The following is a 6,000-nucleotide window of genomic DNA, read 5'->3' on the forward strand; positions in this document are numbered from 1 at the left end:
GGCTTCTTCAGTGCTGTGTCTTTGTTTTGATATTTCTGGAATGAAGTAAGTATTGCAGTGTAGTTAAAATAAGGATGAGCTTTTGAAAGAGGGCATAGGAGGATAGAGTAAAGAATGAGAACCCAGCATTTAAAAATCAGACATATACTTAAGATGTGACATTTTCTGTTTGGCTACTCGGTGCTGGTTTCATATTTTTGTGTGATGTTTTGGCTACTCTGTTGTGGTGCATACTACAGTACTGCCGTAGCTCTAAAGAAATAAATTTTTATGTACAAGTTGGCAAGACTGTTCCCACTAGTTATTTTTGTATGTACTATAGCAAAAGTTATACAGTAGATGCTCAGTTTAACGAACTATTTCAGCTAGACCCCATTCCATTATCTCAAATTTTCTGCTAAATCAGGTTCCAGAACCAAGGCTCAATATAAAGGAAGATTTTCCAGTATTTCAAGCCATTTTCTGCTAAATCCTTGAAGGCAACCCAAACCTAGCAAACAGTGCTAACTCTCAGTGCTACACACAGCAATCTGAACCCATAATTAATACCCCCAGAAACGCATTAGTGTGTATAGAATTTCCTTAATGGAATTATGCTCAGTTTAATGGAAATTTTACATCAGATAGGGCAAAAATACTGGAAAAAAAAATACTGTAATTCCGTTATCTCAGTCATCCGCTACATCAGTGTTTTGTTAAATCGAGCATCTACTGTATTTTGACAGTAATGAGGTCAGCCTGTAATTAACTGAGTTGTATCATACAGTTTGTATCATTAAATAAAGGCTCCAGCATGCTTGCAGGCATCAGCCATGGTCACCTAATGGTGGCTCTCCATGTTGCTTGATCTCTGGCAGCCTCTTCATTCAGTCCCTTATTCCTGAAATTATGCTATATGACATCATCCCAGGTCTTTTTTGGTCTCCCTCTTGCATCACTATCCCGGTGTTCACACGTCTCACTTTCCGCACTCATTTATCATCCTTCATCCTCTCCACATGCCCAAACCATCTCAGTCTACCCCTCCTCATCAAAACATCAACACACTGCAGTCCCATTCTTCATCTCAACTCTTCAATCATAAATCTAGTCTCCCCAGGCCTTGCATTCAAGGATGCACTACATATCCACCTAATCATTGTCATTTCTGTACACACTGAAATGAGGTAGAAAGGCAGACAGGGAAGAAAAGAAATATATATATGTGTGTGACTTATAGAATGAGGCATTGCAATTCAATTTGGATAAGTTGTGTGCAGATCTTTTCATCTCACCTATCCTGGATGGTTGACAGAAGGTGGCATTATAAATTTGAAAGACAGAGATTATTAGTTTCCTCATATTGGTTCTAGGTTTGTCAGTTAGGAATTAGGGAATGTAGTATCATCAAGTACAGTACTGTACAAGACTGTTGTAAGAGAAAAGAATGAACGTTTTTTAAATGACTTTTTTACATTCCAATATCAACTTTCTTAATGCTTAACATATTTTTTACAGTGCAAAAATTTATGATGGTGAATTACTGCTCCATGAGTAGCAAAAAGTTACTGTCTGTCACAATTTAGAAGGATTTTGGGACATGAGGTAGAGTTCTTGGCCGTTCATTTATTAACCTCCTTGGCCTATAGAGTGAGGGAGTTAATCAGTCATCATTGTCATCCTCCTCATCCTCATCCTCATCATCATTTCATCTCGTGCTGGTATATTGCCCATGGCATAGTTAGAGTTCTGTGTTCTCTGTAATGTGATGCAGTATGTCCTGTTTTATTTTGCCCACAATTAAGCTGATGTGTTGACAGGATGATAGATCTGCTTTTGTGAGGAACCATGTGAATGGCCAAATTCCCTCTTCCAGTTTATCCGAAGTTGATTTTTAGAATTAATAATCAGGTTACACCTCTTCGGTATACAGTCAGCAAAAGAATAATTAGTACCCTTTAGTATGATGAAATTGGACCTGAATGATATTTTTGTATGTTTGGGATTTTGAATGTGAAGAATGTAGTTTGATGCTGTATAATTTTACTTTATCATTTGTCATACGAGAAGCTAGTGTATGTATGTTTTGACTGATATAGAACTTGCTGTACAGTATATTGTTTTAGAATGTGTCATATATTGTTTCAGAAAGAAAGCACAACAGTAGTAATGATTTTTTTTTTTTTTTTTTTTTTTTTTACTAAATATTCAGAATGCCAAAATTATGAGGTAAAATTAAAATCTGGATATACAGAGTTGGGAAGAGGGCAAACTATACAGAAATTCCTCTGTCTAGAATTTTGTATTCCATATACTAATTGAAGTCTTTTGAGAGGAGACTTAGAGGAGAAGAATAGTGTTGATTTTCAGTGTTTGTGTTACACAAGTTGCATTGTATAACTCATGGCTGTGTTTCATGTTTTGTCACTCATTATCTTGGTCATGGAAAGGTAATTTCCATTGACTATATTGTATGGCATTGCCTTTTTTAAATTGTCATAATTTTTTATTTATTGTTAAAGTATCAATGTTGCCATGAATCTTGCTGCTTATTATTATTGTATGTCGACATTTTTTTTTATGCATTAAAGATATTTTTGTTAAAATAGTTGTAAAGTAATTGCTCTTTTCACCTTGAAATTTGTTAAAATTGAAAACTTCATCATTGTCACTCTGTAGGTCATTAATGGCAACTTGTAGGAATAAGGAACAACCCTTTGTTGTTCTGCTTCACACAAATGAAGTGGGAGTGAGGGATTTCATCTGAACACAACCTGATTGAAAAAGAGAGGTGCTACAGCTCTGCTGTCCTTGTAATGCACTTGAAAGCGTCCATAAAAGTTTCAGTTTTCCACCTCTGGCACTCCTGCCCTCTGCTGATGAACAGACATCATCAGTTCAGTGGGAGAACCCTGCTGAGAGCATCAAAATTGTCAACCAGGCCATGGTGCATACACCTACTGGACTATGGTAATTGCCATTGCCTGAGCTGCTTCCATACTGAGTTCCTAGAAGACCATTATCAAAAGTGTGAAGAATCTTTGACTTGGCCACTCTGGAGCACAGGTATTTATAAGTTGGGTTGTAGGGGTATAAATGGGCATTCCCGGTTAGTGTATCAAATATTATTGCCAGTGGTAAGACCATGAGGGACTCAGGACTAACTGAACATTATGGCTACCTGCTGATCTTACAAGACCACATTACTGCCATAATAATTTAAGTTCCTAGGGGAAGGTTTCAAATTTTACAGTCAGTGAAGATTAGTGTCCTTTCCCTCAACAGGACTGTATTTAGTTTACATCCTTCACTGTCACTGCATAAGTGTGTGTGGTAGATAGATAAGGCTTTCCAGACTCAAACTAAAAGGTGCTTTTATGACCTCCAAACAAGAAAAATGGATATTTACTGTAGGTGTTGAAATAAATATATTTTAAAATATTCCCATACTCTATATGCAGTCAGTCATTTTCTTCGTGAAAATGTATTGTTTCAAAATTATTATAGTGTGAGTAAGGAGTTCATTACCAGCACCAGTGAGACCTGAATGACATCTGGTTGTAGCACTGTACCAGTTTAATGTTTCTTTGTTTTGTGCAATATTTGTGAAAATATGTTGCTGCTTTAAATGGTAATGAAGTGAGAGAACCAGGCATCATTGTCATGCAACAAGTGTAATACGACTGATAAATATTTTCGTGTATATATAGATGTAAAAGCAGTTGTTGTATTGATATATAAATATATATATAGTACAGTATCTAGGCTTAGTAGCAAAACAAATGTAATTTAACTTATGAAATGTCCAATAGATTTATTTCTGCACAAAGTTTAGGCTTTAGTGTGGTGTACAGTACATGATGAGTTGTAGAATCTTCCATCACAAAGTTTAATACTCTACCATTTTCACAAAGACAGTGATATAGCTTCTATGAGACTTTTATATGTGTTTACTAGTGAACTCCCTCAGTTGGGGTGTGTCAAGATAATCATTTCATCTCTATTGCTGAATCACATTAGTTAGAATTCTGTGTGCTGTGGGACTGAGGCAGCTAAGAGTTATAACATTTATATTTGGAACCAGTGTCAGTGAGGTGAAGTGCATTCAGTGCTGGACCAAGGAAAACTGTGTGTGAATGCTTGAGAAAACAATATTTTATCATTAAAAAGATTAGTGTGGTACTGAACAGAATCAGCATAGGGAACACTGTGGAGTCATTGTCCACGTACAGTACTCAGTGCAAACCAAAAGGCCTAACCAACAAGTTGATATAGTTTCTGTTCCATGTTACATAATGGTGGCAAGTGTGCCACAAGCCTTGTAAAAATTCTATAATGTCTAGTGAAATTAGTGAAAATAAGATTGCTTGAGAGTCACAAAATACAAGTAAAAGTAGATACTCAACAGATTCTGGAGAACCAAAGAAAAAAATATATATATTGTCTTTTGGAGGGAGCTGCATATGGGTTGTGAGAATGGAGTAGCAAAGGGTCCAACAATGCTCTGACTACCAGGGAAGTTCTGTAGGATTATAGTCTAATGTGTGTTTATATGCAAACTAGTGCAACTTATGATCTGTGGTCACTGACCACAATAAGCTGATTAAAAGTTTCACCTTTTGTGCTGATTAAGTTACCATAGGTACTACAGTATATTCTATACAACTGTCTTACCCTGTGGCATGTATGTCATCTGGTGGTATGGTATTTGTGTGTATAGAAATGAAGTGAGAGTGTGTTCAGAGTTATGATGTGGGTTTATTTGTGTAATGGGTAGGGTGATTTACTTACAGATTGTGTGCATGAAAGCTTGATTAGTGCTGTGATGTACAGTTTGTTTTTATATGAGTCTGCTGGGGCAATTTAGTGGTGTGTGTGTTTGTGTGTGTGTGTGTGTGTGTGTATATATATATATATATATATATATATATATATATATATATATATATATATATATATATATATATATATATACAGTATATGTGTGTGTGTGTGTGTGTGTGTGTGTGTGTGTGTGTGTGTGTGTGTGTGTGATGGTAAGAGTTCTGTGAATTAAGGATGGATAGTTCAGTTTGGACTGTGATGCTGTATTTTCAGATTACCAGGTATTATATAATTCACTTCAGATATTGTTTACATCAGATAATATTAACACGAGATGTGATGGCATGACTGTGTAAATTATCTGGATAATATGCAATTTTTTTTCCAGTTTGGGTGTTCAGAAAAGGTTTCATGGTATTTTTATCAAGAAGATTTTAGTCATAGGTTACTGGTACATATGATGCTGAAGAGAGATGTCTTCATATGGTGACACTGATATAATTAGGCAGCATAGCAGTAATACAAAGTTCCCTCAGCTTGCTCTCTGTTTCCACCCAAAAAAGGGAACTGCAGGAAATAAGCAACTTCAGCCTGCAGTCCACTAATTTCACATTCAAGAGTAGCCGAGGGCCAATCAACAACAACCCTTGGAGAAAACTGAATGATTAGCAGAGTGTAATGAAGCAGAGTTGACGGGTACGGAGAGAAAATAAAAAAACATAGTGAACGGTTAAAGTGGTAAATTGCAGGAGAGAAGGCTTCTATTTGGTGGGAATGGTGAGTGAGAGGCTAGGGTGTTTGTCATTAAACATTGTTGGAGTAGGCTACTCTAGATAACTCAAGTTAACATTCATGTGTTTATTGTGTGATTAAGTGCAAGTGGTGTTATGAAGGTATTGTGTACAGCATTTGATTGATTCCAGAATTCAAAATGGGGGCAAAGTTGAACCTTAAAATTTGCTTATACGGCAGTCACTTTTTTTTTCCCCTCCAGATCATTAACTAAGATGGAAAAATACATTAAATATTTTTCATGAAATCCATAATAAGTATCATAGTAAGTGACAATCACCTTAAAAAAATATGAAGCTGTTCTAAAGTAGAAGCTTTCGATATTTGGCACAAAATGCATACTGCACATCAAATGATGCCAGTAAAAGTTTAAGAGTTAAGCACCAGTAAAGCTTTCTCACAGCT

Source organism: Coenobita brevimanus, chromosome 95 (genome assembly GCF_032717465.1).
Source record: "Coenobita brevimanus isolate Jiangsu-jjx chromosome 95, ASM3271746v2, whole genome shotgun sequence".
Lineage (NCBI taxonomy): Eukaryota > Metazoa > Arthropoda > Malacostraca > Decapoda > Coenobitidae > Coenobita > Coenobita brevimanus.